Genomic DNA, 18,980 nt, shown 5'->3' on the forward strand with positions numbered 1-18,980 from the left:
AACTTAGCTTTTGAATTTACTCTTTTGTCACAGGTAGTGCCATTGTTGTCAGCAAACATCTATAGTCTCACAGGGTTTCCTTTTAACCATCAATTATTCATTATCCCATCCATCTAAGAGTATAATATTTTAAAGATAAATTCAGAAAGATATATCTATATATATTTTCAATTTTTATTTTTTTATTTTTTCTATTACAGATAAAAGCCATTGCCCTGGTTTGGGAGCCAGAAGATGACAATGCCATTCACTGGTTGTAATTGAACTGAACAAGATGGCTCGTAATGAGACCCATTGTATTATGATTATAAGCCATTACCTTATTTTGGTATGCAGTATTGGTAATGTCAGTTTAATTAGTTCCCTATGATCATGGTAAGTAGGCTGATAATGATACCTCTTATCTTTTAAATAAGATATATTTTAGAATTAGACTCTAAAAAATCATAAACCTAGTGGATGGGGTGAATATTTGACTCCTTAAGAGTTATTGGATGACAATTATAGAGATGTAGATGCTTAGTTGTAGAAAGTCTTTACTTTTCTAAAAACAACCTTTCTCAACTGATAAAACTCAAAATGATTTACTATGTTTTCCAGGTTTGAAAGATTTCACAATTTCAAAGAACATCTCAAAGTTTTATGATGTTTATCTAATTTCCAAAACTGTAATCATTTCCTTGAAAGTTTCTACTTTTTAAAAGCGAATATTCACAATATATTTTCCAAGAGATTTCAATAGTAAAAAACCAATGGTATAGTATTTACAATATTATTTCTGAAAGAAATCAAAATTTGCATAAAAAATATGTACAGATAAGAAGGGGTTACCTCTTTAGGGAAAGAATTTCTTTAAGATAAGCCCATTCACAGGAAGAGAATCTCTCTTTCCTATCAAGTCTTGCAGTGGAAATGTTGATGAGCCTATCTTTTCGACAATTTGGAATGGTCCAAGCCACATCTTCTAAAATTTGGTATGCTTACCTTTTTCTTCATGTGCTTTGTCCCATTTCAAAATGGGATCACCAATTTGTAATGTTTTTGGGGCAGCTGAACTTGCATCAAATGAGGATTTAATGACTTGCTAATGTTTGGCATGAGTAATATTAGCTTTTTCTCTTTCCTCATCTAATTTAAGAATTTGATCAAACCTTAATTGAATAGAGGAAGAAGGAGTTTCTTCAGCGAGTTGTACTAGGGCTAGTGATGGGAGGGCTAAATTTGGTGGAATAACAACTTCTTTCCCATACACTAAGTTAAAAGGAGAAGTACCTATTGAGGCCTTCTGAGTTATACAATCTGCCCATAGTGCGAATATTAAAGATTTATGCCAATTCTTTTGGCTTTGATCAACAGTTCTTTTAATAATCCTTATGAGATTTTTGTTAGTTGACTCTGCTAAGCCATTTCCTTGGGGATAGTAATTTGCAGAGTATTTTAACTTAAAACCTCTCTTAAGAGAAAATTCGACTATACTATTTCTAGAAAAATAAGATGCATTTTCAAAGATAAGCACATTAGGTAAACCAAACTTGGTGATGATGAAACGATCAATAAATTCAATAATCGCATCAAAATTTGATATCTTTAGTGGAATTGCTTCTACCCACTTAGTGAAGTAGTCTGTGGTTGTAAGGATGTATTTGTGCTGCTTGGAAGAATGAGGAACAATCTCTCCTATAATATCAAGCCCCCACTGCTCAAATGGTTGCTCAATATTAACTGGTTGTAAAGGAAAGGCTAGTTTCCTTTGTCTCCCACTAGCAGTTTGGCATATCTTACATTTCCTCACATAGTCATCGGTATCTTTAAAACAAGTTGGCCAATAATACCCAACATGTAGTATTTTGTGTGTTGTAGTGTCTCCTCCAAAGTGTCCACCAACTGGGCCATCATGGAGCTCCTGCAAAACCATTTTCACTTCAGATTTTTCAAGGCATCTTAACATAACAGAATCATAGTTTCTTTTGAATAACACATCATCAATGATTTCATAGCATTCGGATTTTAACCTTAGGTCACATTTGTTTTTGTACCTGAATTCAGGGGGGGCATATCCATTTTTCAAGTAAAAAATCAGATCAGCATATTGGGATTCAGAATCAATTATACTTATCTCATTTACTTGTGCAGTACTACCTGAATCTTCATGATCTAGTATATTGGAAGCTCCTGCTAGCAACCTGTAAAAACCTTGTCTCGTAACAATTTTCACTGGTTTAATATCAATGTCATATTCTTGTAAAGTTGTTACCCAGTTAGCTCTTTTCTATCCTATTTCTCTTTGAATTAGAAATTGCCTCATTGCATAGAATGGGACTATCACTTTTGTATGTGTTTTCAGGAGGAAAGGTCTAAAATGTTTAATAGATTAAATGTAGTGAAGGCTTGTTTCTCTACTTCTAAATAATTAAGCTCAGCACCCTACAAATTGGAACTAAAGAAAGATATGGGTGCTTCTACCTGCTGATCATTGATTTGTGTTAAAACAACAACATAAGATGATTGAGTGGCCAAAGTATACAAAATAAAATGACTAGAAAAATTCAGAGTATTCAATGCAGGAGCATTAATGATTGCTTGTTTGATTGAGTCAAAAGATTCTTTTTTGTTATGTCCCCTTTTTAAGACTGAATTTTTCTTAATCATGGATTGCAAGGGTAGAACAATATGAGAAAAATCAGGAACGAATATTTTTGCAAAATTTATTTTTCCCAAGAATGATTGCATAGATTTCTTATTATGTGGTAAAGGGATATCAGAAATATCCTTTATCCTATCAGAAATATGCCATTTTTGGATACAAGAAACCCTAAGAGTTTACCTTCATTAAGAGAAAAGAATGATTTTTTAGGATTTAGGGAGATCCCATACTTTTTGCAACATTCAAAGATTTGCTTTAAATCATGCAAATGGTTGCTCTTTTTCTTAGAATAGACATTTATGTCATCCAAATAAACGACGACCGTTTTATCGGTCAAACCTCCGAAAGCTATGTCCATGGCTCGTTGAAAAGTAGCTCCAGCATTTATCAAACCAAAAGGCATTTTCTGATAAGTGTATGTTCCCCATTTGGTTCTAAATGTAGTTTTTAATCTATCATCTGGATGTACCAGGATCTGATTATATCCTGAAAAACCATCAAGAAAAGACATTAATTTTGAGCCAGCTACTGATTGAAGTAGTATCTGCTCCATTGTTGGTAATGGGAAATTATGTTTTTGACATGCTTTGTTGAGATTTCTAAAATCTATGCAAATCCTAATATCACCATTCGTTTTCCTGACAGGTACCAAATTTGAGACCCATTTTGAATGTTTGACAAGAAATATTATTTTGGATTTAAGGAGTTTATTCAACTCTACTTTTATTTGACTCTCAAGATTAGGGTGAACCTTCATTAATTTCTGCTGTACAGGTTTCTCATAAGAAATCATTGGAATTGTATGTTGAATAATAAAGGTATCATAAGTCTTCAGATCCTCATAATTCCAAGAAAAAACATTTTTATATTTTTTTAAGAATCAGATGAAAGAAAATCTTTCATCAGGTGAAAGTCCAAGTCTTAGATTAACATTTTGTGGTTTGGCATCGATACCAAGATTTACTAATTTAAACCTTAAATTTGAGCTTTGAAGCTTTGAATTAGTGACCTTTTTGAATCTATCCTTACTATCATAAATATCTTCCAGTTTAACCACATATTTAGGAATAGGATTTTCATTGAGCTTCTGCTTTAATTGAATATCATGATCACTTTCATCGATGATTTGGTCGTCATAAGATCCTTCAGATGTCAAGAAATTTAAGATATCCTTATCATGATTGAACACATGCCAATTGGTGACATTATTTGGGATGGATGGTCTAAAAATCAATTCAATAGAAAATCTATTTGGACTGTAATCCTTAGATGGAAGGAGCTTAGAAGCTACATTAGCCAGGAGATCTACTGTTGCATTCTATGATTTGGGAATAGGAGAGATATCAAATGCCAGAAAATGAGATATAAGATCTTGAAGAAGTGATTCATAATGTTTTAGATGTCTCGAAAGACAGTGAATAGTAATTCTCACTTGTTTAACGACAATTTCGGAATCACCAAATACTTTTAGATATTGGACATTCAGGCCTATTGCTTTATATAGACCTTGAATAAATGCTTCATATTATGCAGTATTATTGGTACACTCAAATTCTAATGTACATGATAACATTGTCTTTTCTCCTTTAGGACTGACTAAAATACATCCTACTCCCGCACCGTCATTAAATTTAGATCCATCAAAATACAAGGACCAAAATAAAGGCTTATCTACAGGTTTATCTACAAGTTTATCTATAACATTAACACACTTAGAAGTATCGGTCTGTGAAAAATTCTCAACTTGTGATGTGACATTACTAACTGAAAAAGGTGATTGCTGAGCATTGAAGTTCCCGAAAAATGATTCAACTGAATAATTTACAAGAATATTATTATTGAAGGCTATTGGTTCATTTTCTTCTTCAAATTCAGTTACTGTGTGAATCAGGTATTTTTCGCGGTCGGTTCTAATTTGATTTGGCTTTCCATTATAAGGAAGCCACATGTGAGACCAGTCAGTTGAAATACATGAAGTTTTTCAGATTAGTCTCTGGTAATAATTAAACCATAAAACTCAGGGATGTTAGCAATGAATATATCAATTATTTGAACAACCCTTGGCTCAACAAATAGTCTAATAGTAACTGAATTTATTTCTCTTAAAACTTGAACCTCAGTTTGATCTAATTGGACAATATGAACTGCAGAATTTTGAGGTTCAATATTTAATTTGGAGCAAACTGATGTTGTCATTATATTTGATGAAGCCCTTGAATCAATCAAGTAGTTATGCAGGTTTCTATTGTAAATCTCATAAGTCAAAAGAAAAGGAGGGGTATGAGAATTTGATCTATCTCTAATTAGAACAGCGTCAGTAGAATCCACCTTATCAGCTGGTGACCTATCCGATCCTCTGGCAGCCTTGGATAATACACTAGTTGGAAGAGGAGAAGGAGGTATTGCATTTAATTCCTTAAGCAACAACTTTTGTTGATGTTTGAGCTTCCTAAGTTCATGTAGAGAAAAGTTTTCTTGAGTCTTCTTCATATCTTCAACAATGTTATAATCCATGGAATCTGAAACTACTAGAGTTTTTGATGATGATGGAGGATTGGATGAAGATGGTTTTCATTGGGGAGGTGAAATTGGAGTCTTCTTCGTGGGAATTTTCTCTTTAATAACAAGATTTGAGTTTTTCTTCTTTTGATTTGACTGATTAGGCTCTATGATACTTTTACTTCTGGTGTTTACTGGTAGGGATTTTTGTTCACTTTCGTTATCAGAGTTGGGTAGAATAAAGTCCCACATTCCATGACATTCAATTGTTTCTTCTTCCTCTATTTCTTCATTTGATAAAATTGTATCTTCTTCTTCATCATCATCTAAATCAGATTCTACATTTGATATAGAATTTGGAGGTTTAGGATCGGTTGGTTGTTTTCTTTTAAAATTCCTAAATGGTTTTTTGATGAAGTTTCAGCTACCTGCTTTTTATTCTCTATCATTTCATTGGACATAGTTTTGAGAACCTTTTTCAAGCCTTCCATGTCATATGGATCTTTGGTTACTTTCTTCTTTGATTCATCTGTAGAGATTACTTTCTTAGATTTTCTTTCCTCTAATGCATTTTTCTTTTCTAAGGCCAAGATACATTTTTCAACAGCTATTGCTTCTTTCATATTTTTTGCTAACATCAGTTTAGCAGCTCTATCAACGAAGATGGCTATGTTTGAAGGTAGATAAGAAATGTACCATTTATTTCAGACCTCCTCGCTAGGCTTGGATACTGCAGGTATTTTACTTAATAACTTATTGAAACGTGAGTTGAAGTCCTTAATGGGTTCTTTTGGTTCAGCTTTCAAATTGGAGAGGTCATTTATCAAAGTTGTTGTAGACATATCATCTCCAAATTTAGTTAAAAATTGCTCTTGAAAAGCATCCCAACTATTAATTGAGCCTGATGGTAATGAAAAGTACCATGATCCAGCTGCTCCTTGTAGAGTATATGGGAATAATCTTAAAATTGCGTCTTCCTCCATTACTCCATTCAAATTAATGTACAACATGAAATTATTTATATGTTCTTTAACTAATAGGCCATTATCAAGGTTAAATTTAGGTAACCAATTTTCTGATGTGCTGGCAATTGGGACAAAGGTCCAACCATTCTAACAGCCCTTGGGTTGGTCCATGGCCTTGGCTGAGGTTGATTCTATGCCATTGTTGGGATATTAGTAGAAGAGAGTGAAGCAGTGGTCGAAGGTGATTGGGTAGAGGATGGTGTAGCTCCTATACCTGTGTGAATCACGATCTAGAGTTGGGAAGTGGGTGTGTGACCTTGCAATGATATGGATGGGATGGATGATGATGATGAAAGAACCTCGCTGTTAGATTCTGATGGTGTCTTCTTATCCCTTTTACAAATTGGTATAGGTAATTCAACTGGTGGGGTTCCAAGTTTTTCACTCTTTGCTCTAGTTAGCAGTTACGAAGGGATATATTGAGAAGTGACACTACCTTGGGATAACTCAGACTCTTCTTGAGATATTGAAATCCCCTGAAATTTGTGATCAAAGGTTGTACTTCAGGGGGTTTAGAAGAATAATTTTCTGGCTTGTTTAGGATTTCAGCAGTGGGTTCTGGATTTTTCTTTTCAGTTTCTCGCTTGGGCATAGGAGATTTGGAATGCGAATGAGAAGTTGGAGGTGATGGTGAGGGAGTTTTACTCTTAGAATGGCCTGTAGATTTAGATTTACTTTCCATTCATAGTCATGCCCTCCTTCTAGTGCCAAAAATGTTGATGCCTCAAAAATCGTTGCACCAACATTGGGGATAACCACCCAGTCCGACCCTTAATGCAATTCCCTTTCCATTTGTTATGGTGGCTCCGACTGGATAGTATGGGACCAGTTTCCCAATAAAATGTGTTTTGATGTATTGGTGTTTAATATATATAACAAAATGATAAATGGTTTGGACAATAAGCTTATGAAAGTATACAAATAGGTCTATATATATCTAACTCGGGTAGTCCAATATCAATGAGATTTATAATGATTTCTGGTAATCAAATGTTAATGAAGATCAATCACTTGGCTACAGAAAGTTAAGCATGAATGATGATCACTTTAAACAAAGTGATATAAAAAATATCGCATATTATAATAACGTCAATTGTCAGCATATGTGTTTAAGAATATCAATTCCAACTTACTCGAAAGTGATATAATGCAGAATTGTATGAAAAATCACATATAACAACAATATCAAATCAAAAGACTGTTTAATTGCATAACATGAAACAAAAATACATTGATAAAAGTACCATATGTATTTTAATCCTCTTACGAAAGTAACAGTCTGGTTCGCTCTCCTTATTCCAAAAACTTCAAAAAGATACAGAAATGCAAGTCCTCTTCAAATCCCCTTTACAACAAGTTTGAACCTTGATCCTTGTCTTCTACAAAAGTAAATTAAGAAGTGCAGAAATGCTATCTTCTTAAATATAATTTAATACAATTTTAGGACCCTTTCTAAAATGACATGAAAGGGTCTTTATAGAAAAAATTAAAAACAAACTATTCGTAAAAAGTGCCCAAAGTGGTTGGAACAACCTTTCCCAAAATATGGGATTTCATGTTAAAAATATAATTGCGATAGCTCTTGAAAAGGTGCATCGCATCTATCATTCCTCCTACTGCTTTAATTGAAAAATCTCGAGCATACTTTGGATCTATGGTGGATGACTCATCCTAACATGCAAATGAGTTGTATATACTGCATCCAAGAGTTCTGGGATCATGTGATCAGTAGCATCAGCAAGACATTGATTGTCATTTGTTGGCTATGCGTTTTGACTAAATAGAACCAATGTGTATCGCAATTGAGGCTTTTTAATTTTTTGAGTTGCTCCTCTTTGGTATTCAAATCTTGCTTCCATTGTTTTTCTAACACTTTTTCTTTTGGAAGGTTTTCTGGGGAACAACCAAAATTTAAATTGGCGCTGTGTAAGTTATCGTTAATTAGCTCAATGATATTTGTTAGAAAATTATATATTATGGAGCAATGGAACACATAAAATATTGTAGAAATATAAACACAGAAAACACACAAAACAAGAGAGACACAGATATACGTGGTTCACTCAGTTTGGGCTATGTCCACCCTGAACAGCCAGTCCTTCCTTTCTATTATCCAGCAAAATGAAGAGACACAACCTACAGCAAATCCGCTGTAATATCCTTTGTTTTCTCTCATAGTCTCACCTCTCTGTTTCTCGCTCACAGAATACACATCTATCACACAACCTCAAATACAATACCCTCATACAAAGAGAGGGGTTGCCTTCTAGGGCAAAAAACCCTAAACTAAACATAAGTTCTACCGTCAGATCATCCGCCTAATGAACGGCCCAGATTGACTAGAAATTACTATACTTTTACAAGGCAATTTTACAGCTGTTTTTAGCTTCGGGGGCGTTGCCCCCAAAACCCCCCACCAGGGGGGGGCTCCCAAAGGTCGCAGCTGCCCCCCCCCTGGACCCCCCCTACAGCGAATATTTTATGGGCGGCGTTGCCACCCCCATTTCGAACTGGGGTCCTATGTGGCGATACCTTTGAATATAGAAGATAATCAGGCTCCACACCCAACAATATTATTCCTCACTTCCCTAACCCTTGAAGTTTCTCTTTCTACTTTGATCAGCTGTGTCTCCCATTCTAAAAATAATATATCCTTATGTGATTCTTCAATTACCGAAAATTTATTATCCCTTCCCTTTTCTGTGTTTTTCCAAGAGATGTAACCTGTAATTTTGTCATCTGCATCTTCGAATTCCAACCTGGAATTGACCGCTTGATCTATCAGTGCATTGGTTTTGATACATAGTGGATGAATGAGAGATTTCTTTTGGCAGAGTTGGGTTAGCTATTGAGATAAGAAACTATTATTTCTAAGGCTTCCTTTATAAACTCTTCAACTTTGGGATTGTCTTTGAATTGCTCCATTGAGAGTTGTAGCTGCTTTATTTTCTCGTACTTAGATTTGATTTCTTCATGATGTGCCAGTTTTAGCTGTTCGAACTCATGAGATAACTTTTTTTCGATAGCCTGCTAACCAATCCTTTGTTTTTCTACCCTTAACTATTCTTCAAGCTGTTTAATATTTTTGATCTTTTTCCTTAATCAATTTATTAACTTCAGTTGCTTTATCAATCGTGGCAGCTGTATATGCTCCTGCAAACTGAGATAATTTGGTCAAGTCCTTAGAGGGATTAACTTCTGAGTCTCTCCAGATGACATTCATGGATTAATTTTGAGGAACTGTTGCTGATGCTTGGTCTATCTTTCTCTTTTTCCTTTGCCTCTTGACTACAGCTATGTGCTTAGGGCTATAAAACACATCCAAAGGTGGAATTTCCTCAATGCTCAGTGCAATCTCTGATGAAGGATACTTAGGGATTATCTCGATTTCTTTTAGAGCTGAGTCCTTGCTGAATGGTTTTTCAATCATAGGATCATGAATCATGGTTCATTGTCTTAATGGGGATCCCGGTGTGATAACATTTTGGGTATCACTTTGACCTTTGATCTATTGATCAAACTGTTCTGATTCTTTGATCAATATCAGATCAATGTGAGCATCTGTGTCCAATTGTTCACTTGCCTTGTCGCCTGTCTCAGCTGCACCAGAAGCTTTCTCTATATCCTACTCTGTGCTTTGCTCTATTTACTGAATGACTGGTGCAATACTCAATAGGTCCAGTTGTACTGTCTAAAGCCTTTGCATCCTGTATTGGATGAATTGGTCCATTTTTTCTAGTTCCAGCTTGATTTTTGATAGGTGTCTCACTTGTGAGAATGTCTCTGCTGATGTAAATAAGTCATCGAATTCATCTTTCTCATGGACGAATTGTTTAACCTTTACCTGAGTAGTAAAATTATAAGCAACTTTATTCGGGTCATACTACCTTTTGGGAATAATAGCTAGGTTCAAACCCCTTATTTTCTCGGCTTCAATTTGGGCGTGTTTATAGTCATGCAATGAATAGATGTTGTAGCGAATAGGAAAGGCATGCCATAACTGTTTCTTGGCTTCTTTGAGATTTTTCGTAAGCCCTTTTTCAACTGTCTGACAGGGTATTTCCCTAGCCAATAGTTTATCTGGGACATATAGAGGAAGGACATGCGAGTCGTGATGCCACCAAAAACCCTAATGTATGTGAACAATTTTTCCCCAAACCAACTACCAATTGAAGTTAAATAAATACTAGCCTCCTTGGACAGTCGAGGAGCTGGTCTATTAAAAATGGCCTGATGAATGGGTAAGTTGAAGGCATGACAAATTTTGTAGAAATGCTTCTTATATTGGGTCTTCCATAGGTATTTATGGTAAACATGGATAGGGGTTGGGTCCTGGATAGTCCACTTCCATCCCATTATGGGAAAATCAGAATTGAAACAAATGGTATTGACTATGTAGGCACTCATATAGAATGGGGGAACAACTTAGGTGGTAACAAACCTATTTTTCCTATAATCAAGTATTTGATTGGCCATTTTGTCTGATAGGATATTAGCCTAATCCATTATAAAAGATTTCAATGCTACTTCTATTAATGGAACCATTTCAATGGAAAACTTAGCAGAATTGGAGCTTCCAAATAGTCTACACATCATTGCAACAACATAATAATATGAAGACGCTAGGGAGTCCACAGAATACATGTTAGATGATTCGTGCTTGTGTTTGTTAGGGAAGTGCCTCCATTTCCTGATGGAGTCAAACTCTATTTGATTCTCCTTCGAGAAAGATTCAAGGAATGCCTTACTATAGTACTTCTGAGGCTCTGGCAAATGATGCATTTTCTTCAAGTCTTTAGGCTTGAAGGATCCAAACATTCTTCCGTCAGCTATGAAGAGCATCATGTCCGTTATATTGATGCTATCAATTACCCATTTTACCATGTCATTATATGGAAAAATCTTTGGGCGGGCCGCTATTCGATGAAGAAAAGAGTTGGCTAAATCACCAAGGGTGTTTTCTGACTCTGCAGGTCCATCAACTGTTACATATCCTTCAGTTACCTTTGGCTTTTCCATTTCTAACATATCATATATTCCTTCCCTTGAAATTTTCCCACAATCATGAAATGTCATATTCGAGATTAACACAATTTTTTCCGGTCCTTCCGCCACTGCAAGGGGAGCTTTCATCTTTCGAGCTTTCTTTGACATTTCAGCTGGTTGCATACTTCCAGATTCAAATTGCAAAAATGAAACAGAGGACAGTAATAGGCTAAAACTTTCAGAGAAGCTAATGCTTGTAAAGATAGTGTTGAAAGAATTACAGATGAAAACTAGAGTAGGAGTGTTTGATGCGAAAGATTTCGTATTATAACTTGATATTAACACGAAGGATGAAATATTGAAGGACCGCAGTCATAACTGTTTTTTAATTTTTTTCCGTAACCAACGACGTGAAACTTTAATGCTCAATGAATAGATCGCATTGCAAATTTCCAAAGGTATTATTAGAATGTGTGCCATAAACTTTCCAGTTCTGCAATGAGCGATTTCAATATATTATTTTAATATGTAAAGAGTGATCACATATCACAAGTCAGGAGTTATAGGTTCCATGTTCCAAGAGTATTTTGAATTTCTACGATTGTGATAAGTGATGACTTGGCATATAGAGTGGGATAATTCCTCATTTAGCTCGCCCGAATTGTGTTTTCCCTTTATTATTATTGAACCACTTTATTATATTTTAACATCACATCGCATGTCCCCGAGGTAAGTATCACTTGTTTCCGCTGGGATCGAAATATGCGATCAATGTATATCACATCGCAAGTTTTCGGGGCTAGATTCCTTTGGTTTTCGAGGTATGCAAAATGCGAGAATCATATCACATCACAAAGTTTCAATGGATTGTTAAAACATATTCTTTGGAATCCGTGATATGTGATATGCGATAGTTTTATCGCATCACATTTTTGTCAATGGATTGTTATAAGAAATTCTACGACTAAGACTATCGCATTGCAACATGATTATTCGGATTGAATGTACCTTAGCCTTAATCGAATGCAATTTGCGATGATTGATTTTTTAGAGGGTTTTTTGAAGTACTTTTTATTTAAAAAGCAAGAAACAAAGAAATTGATTTCTATGTAAAGGTTTTATTGCTTTTAACAAACTAAAGGGACCCTATTTACTATTTAGCATCTTAGAATAAGATTAAGATATATTTGAAATGGGGGAGGGGGGGGGGGGGGTTGTTGTATAGCACAACAAGCTGATAAAATAGGAGCAGGGAAATTTGAACCACTATGGATGGGCCTTTACATTGTCAAGCGTGTTTTGGCAAAAGGTGCCTACGAGTTGGTGGATTATGATGGAATTCCATTGTTGCAGCCCCGAAATGGGATGTACCTCAAACGTTACTATGCTTAATTGAGCGTAATAAAATCATTGTATATATGCTTTAATTGCATGTGTGTGTCAGTGTGTCTTTTAGAATTTTTTATGTGGTTAAGTACTCTGCTTTGCATTTGTTGCAGATGTCGGAATCTTTGGAACCATTTGTTGGTTACACCGATGGTGTTAGTCGTAGTACACAGAACCTATCTTCTGTAGCATGGGCCATTTTCTCTCCAAGTGGTGAGTTAGTGAGTTTTCAAGGGATTTGTATTGGTCGTTCTACAAAAAATATCGCTGAGTATAGCGCATTGATCGAACTTCGCTTTGTTTCCATTTCAATTGGCATTCACTGAATCATCGTTAGGCTGGACTCACAACTCGTCATACTACAACTAACAAGAATTTATACCATCCGAAACCCAAAAACTCTTCGTATGTTCCTTAGAGTGCCGTTTGGAAATACATTTTGAGTACATTCAATATCAACATATTTCCAGAAACTTTAACACATTAACTAATTCATTAGCGAACTATGTGTCAAACAGGCATTTGTGACACATGTAAAAGTAAATTTTCGATTCACATTATTAGTTGAATAGGATTGCACATAACCATATATAAAAACTCTGAAAGTAAAAATAGATAGATGTTTTAAAATTTTTTACAAAATTTGTGTCCAAGACATGTTTGGTCATCTGACTTAAAAACTCAAAATGCATACAAAAATTATGCTAAGTAGACCTAGTGATGCTCATGATAACAGGTCACACCCTGAGCTATCATGCAAAATAGATGCATACAACGGCCAGGAACACCAATAGTATGGCGTTGCAGCCTCATAGGTAACTTCTCGATCTGAATATTTGGAATACTGAGGGTTCACCCCTCTACATGATCCTACAACTTTGCCAGTGTCTCGGTCAAATCCAAATCCTGGAGAACTGCCCTCCCAACATTTCTCCATGCTGGTCCACCTCCCTCTTGTTGATGTCTCATAGGTCGAATAGTAACAACATATGTATGCATGAGAATGATTTTAGTTTAGTATTGGAAACATCAAAAACACAAAAAACATGTAGAAACTTAAAAATAAAAAACACTTGGTCAAAAACAATTTACCTATAGCACCCCATTTAGCACCCACTAGTAAACTCAACTCTGGATCTCCATAAAAATCCATCCCTGCATATGGATGCTCCTCGATGGCAATGTGTTGTCGATCGAGCCAATTGAAGAATGTAATAGAAAATGTGATTGATGACTGACTAGCATGTCTAGCCATGAATTCGACCCACCTCTACATCCGTGGATCTCTAGGACTAGATACACCCAGTGTTACATGTTGAGGTTGCATCAATGGAATTCTCTATAAGGTAAAAGTGATTAAGAGTGATCCATAGATAAAATTCTTTGTCTTACCACTCTTTACCTTTGTCAGTTGCTCTTTTAGTGAAGAAAGTATAGCCTCACACCAGTTGAATTGAGTTGGCTCAAGACACTCAAGTGCATACTGCATGTATAATCTGTTCACCAGATAAAGTGTCACACTGCCTACCAACTTTGCGATTGTGAATAGGATTTTTCTCAAAGGAAAATCATGAATATCTTTGATGATTATCTTTCTGTCTTTGCTAGGCTATGTACCTGGCCAAAAAAATTCTCAAACATAGTCCCTCACTGATTCACCCCCACGAGAAGAACTTGAAAGAGAAATGCGGGCACCACGTTTGGACAACCCTGTAAGAAAGTAAACATCATCGATCATAATAGGGACCACTTTTTCCCTTATGTTAAAAGCCTGATCCATTGGATCCCATGCATGAACTAGGAAATACAATAGTTTTTATTGTTGCCTCATCTCGAACAACCTGAAGTATTTGAGCAACCCACAGTTTTTGAGGGCCTCAACAGTACCTAGATCATTTAGGGAAACCATGTCTTGTTCTTCATTCTCTCTTTCTTACGAAGTAATAGATATTCTGATCCGATGAAAGCTTGAAATCAAACCATAAGCTTAGTTAGGATCCTTTTCATGCAAAAATTTGGAGAAATTTTGGGCCAAACAGGTGAAACATGTTTGTGAGACTCGCCTAGCACAACCCAGGCAAGGAGACAGTGTTCTGCAAAGAAGCTGCCCTTATTTTTGGGTGCTCTGTAGTGTAATTTTCGACATGGAAGGCTGCGGTGATCCTAGGGAAAAATATTCTAACCCCAGGGGCCCTAAAAACCCTAAAAACTTGCATGAAACTGTAAAAGAATGACATGAAAATAAAGAGGAGGGGTAGATCTCCTACTTGGTCCAGACAGCACAAGAAATGATCCATAGAATCTCTCACAATCAGCTGCTGAAGGTCGAGGTAAAAAACAGGGTCAGAGCACAAACTGAATGGTAAATATCAAATGGTGAAAATGACATCGTAAATTCTTGTTTTATGTTTATTTCATGATTATTAAATGAGAAAAATTTAGTATCTACCTATTTTTACCAATGAAATAGGGATGTTTGATCCATTTGGTGTTGCTTTGGACAGATTTGCAGTTGATTTACATAATTTGACTTGCACGATCATGAATTGTACTTTAACCACGAAGAATATTTTTATCTCTTTTTAGATCTTTGTTAAACATTGAAAAAGGAACCCCCTTGGAGTCCTCTTTAATCTCTTTTTAGATTCTCGAAATATGAAAATATTGTTGAGCAATTGTCCTTTTCAACTTGTTAATGGATTGGAAATGACATCTACTCAGTATAAGTTTAACCCTTGTCCGAACTGAGATAGATTATTTACGAAAAAGGAATACGTTGATCGAACATGATCAATAGGTTCTCTCTCGTATTATTTTATACTTTTTTGGACTTGAGAGACAAACTTACGAAAAATAACTTGTGGAGTTTTCTTTTTGTCCATTTTAAAACTCTCTAAACATGAAATGAACGAAGTTATCATTGTCAGTAAACTCGTTAAAACACCAAATAGTGACAAACTTGTGCATCATGACAAGACCGAGTTTCACCTTCGCTTGACTCGTTAAAACATCACATAGCGATGGATTCACCCAAAGGGTGAAATTATACAACAAGCATATGTTATCCTCCTCACGCTTGATAAAAAATAAAGAGGTACTGGGCAACAATGACTGGGGAAAATGGGAAAAGGGGTAAACCACTTTATGGCAACAGGTTGCTCTTGAACATGACTCTTTCACTTCAACACTGTGACTATTTGGGTTGGGTTATTTGCTTGATGGTCATCATACCTTGGTCTATCATACCATCCATTACTTTTGTTTTGGGTCAATGCTACCAATTCATTCAGTGTCTCCGACATGTTCAAGAGAAGTCACTCAGTTAAATTCATCCTTTTCAATACTCATAAACCTTCATTTTCATGACTGCCATTCCTAAACCTTGTATCTTCAGTCACATTCCGTCTCCAAAATCATTACACTCGTTTTATGTCATTGATGTGGGATACATCAAGGCCCTCCTGTGATGAGTCGCTTCTTGTTGACATCAACATTTTATCCAAGAAATTGACTTAGAAACACCCTTTCAGTACCTTGGAGCTTGCATGCATCAATGGAAAGTTTCTCACTTCCGGCGATAGGTTGACATCATTGGCCTTCAACTGAAAGACTTTGTATGGTGTTCGACATCAAAACATCCATTCACACCACAAAAAATGTACTGCAGTAGCTTGAGGATCATTATCATTATCAGTGGTTTCTCTCGCATTTGTTAACAACTTACATCATTGGCTCGTAATAAGACGGTTTATTCCCATGTTCAACTTCAGATCACATATTCACATGGTTAGACTTGTACTTGAGTGAACGATTGATTGAGATAGAAGACCCTAGATCTAGTTTCATCCATCCAGGCTACGATTTTAGGAAAGTACCAAATCATCTATACAATGGCTTTACACTGATGGTCATCTCATCATGGGTCTATATCTGTAGATGACTATCTATGTACCTGTAATGAAAGTTTATACACTGAGCATGGGTATAAATTCCCTAAGCGGTTCATGAAAAAATTCAAAATATCATGATATTATGTATTGTAAATGATGCATGTCACCATCTGCATTGGAACCTCCTCATCACATTGTAAAGCATATCACTTGACATTAACATTCTCGACTTCATGCTTTAGGAGGCAGCTGTTAAAGATCCATTTGGGAACATCACTCCCAACATTCAGATCAATACTATTAGGGCTCATCAAACCCTAATTCACTTGCTACTTGCCCTAGACAAGTCATCACTTTGGATGCCTCGTTCCCTGAAAGTTTCCTGGCCTGAATTGCTTTAGAAATACCTCCTTGAGTGACCAACATAGCCTTGGTCAGGGGTAAGTGCACTTCAGTGTAGGTAGGCCCATGACAGGGTGCATTTCAGAGTGCTTAGGCCCACTTTGACCTATGTTGGGCGCAATTGAGCGAAATCCTCATAGGGTTCTAGGAATATTCTTATCTTTTGGAGGCTTCTAGAAGATTCCCACACTTATCATCTCCTATGAGCTCAAAATTGGATAGGGAATGAGTTTAGTAACCTCCTATCCTCTCATCCCTTCCTCCATGGAAACTAAATCTAACTTTGGAAGGCCATTCAATACCCTCATTTATGACCAAACCTCCTCCATTTTCCTATAAATTGAGCACTCATCTAAGTGATCACGGGTTGGACTTTGAGAATTTGTAAGGAGATACTATTGGTGTGAGGTTTGAGATTGTAAGAAAGTATTTTTATGCTTCCAGAGTGTTGTGATTTTGATGTCATGTTGGTTGGAACCCAAGCTAGAGGAGTGACTTTGGATCGGACTTCATGGTTTTAACTCTTCCTTCTACTTAATAAAGTTGTTTACACATTTTCCCATATTCTTGTCTTTATGTATGATGATTATATGTGTAAATGCTTTCGATTCCATTTTCTTATCGTAGATAGATCTCTTTCTTTGATTGGTTTTTGTCCTCTGTTGATGATTGGAAGTACTTGTCGAGTGGATTAAGTTCGATAAGGAGCAAAGGGAGCCATACAAAGGAGACAAAGGGAAAGTGAAAGATAACAAGTAGGTCCCTTGTCTTATTTATCTTCTATAGAAAAAGAATGAATGCTTTAAATCTGTTTTTCTAGGTGTAGCTACCCACCTAGGGAAATTGTATTTATCCATAGATGCAAAATTCCATATAACACTTACCCAATCAGATTCTTCCATCAGTTCAATAATACCTGCTGCGAGTATCTTATCTAACTCAACGCAGACCTTTTCCTTATACTTGGGATTGAGGCAGTAAGGTATTTGTTTCATAGGTTTTGTGTTCGGTTGTAGGGTGATCTTCATGACACCCAGGTCTCCTATTATCCCTTTCAGATCAGAAAACTTCATGGGGAACAAGTCTTGATATTCACGGAGTAGTTCGGTGACCTTATCTACTATTGCGTCGTCCCAATAGTCCCCAATATTTGCAAACTTCAGCTCTGCCTCCGTGCCAATGTTCACTTTCCTAGTCTTGAGCGGCTCAGTTATGTTTGGGTTCTCTAGATGTGGCCCTTCAAGTCTGCGATGACCTTCAGTCTCTGAGATATTAATCCTTCTCGGGTCTTCGTCTGCTTCTTTCTCTATTACATTGTAACACTCTAGCACGTGGCTCAGCTGGGTAGTCCAATTAGGTTGAATCAGGTCTAGAGGATCCTGCGGTATCCTAAAGATGGTTGTCTTAACCTCCTGCAATGCTTCATCGATGGATTCAAAATCCATCCTCAAAACTGGAGGTCAGCAGAAATCCTTGGTGTAAAACATCCCATTCTTCAGTGCCATGCCAAAGTTCTATCTCCAAGTACCAATTCATTGGTATAACATCCAAGGTATGATGAAACAGATGGACCCACTCCAGTTGAGGCTTCGCTCCATATATTTCAGTCCATTTGGCCAAATGATCGCGTGGATCAGTCCTCCCGTCATACTTTTCTGTTAGTCATACCTTCGGGTGGCCAAAGCATATCCTCGTCATCCTTCTATATTCACTCCAATCCTAAAAACTGTCCTTGTGTGTACCCCACCATCTTCTAGGTGTAGAGCATTCCCAATCTAATGCCTGGAAGCGATGCTTCTCGGGCACTTCCCTTTCGAATGCATCCAAAAAGTGATCAATGTCAGTTAACCCATCATAGCGAGGAATATTTCTTACCTCTGATGATACGCAGCGCAACGGCTTGGTCATCATAGTACAATGCAACTTAGATACTTCATGCAGTCGGTTCTGTCAGTGGTCTAGTTCTTCGTTTGAATATGATGTGCAAGAGCTCTCGTGGTCCCATGGAATATGTCCATCTACTGTCAGATTCATCCAATCGTGGTCCCACACTATTATCTTGTAAATCTGGTCTAAATCGTCATCACTTTCATAATCGCAGATCGATTCTGTATAGCATGATCCTTCTGTAGGATCCAATGGGACCAC

This window comes from Pinus tabuliformis, chromosome 9 (assembly GCF_031772625.1).
Source record: "Pinus tabuliformis cultivar Carrire ecotype Pingquan chromosome 9, CPIR1, whole genome shotgun sequence".
Taxonomy (NCBI): domain Eukaryota; kingdom Viridiplantae; phylum Streptophyta; class Pinopsida; order Pinales; family Pinaceae; genus Pinus; species Pinus tabuliformis.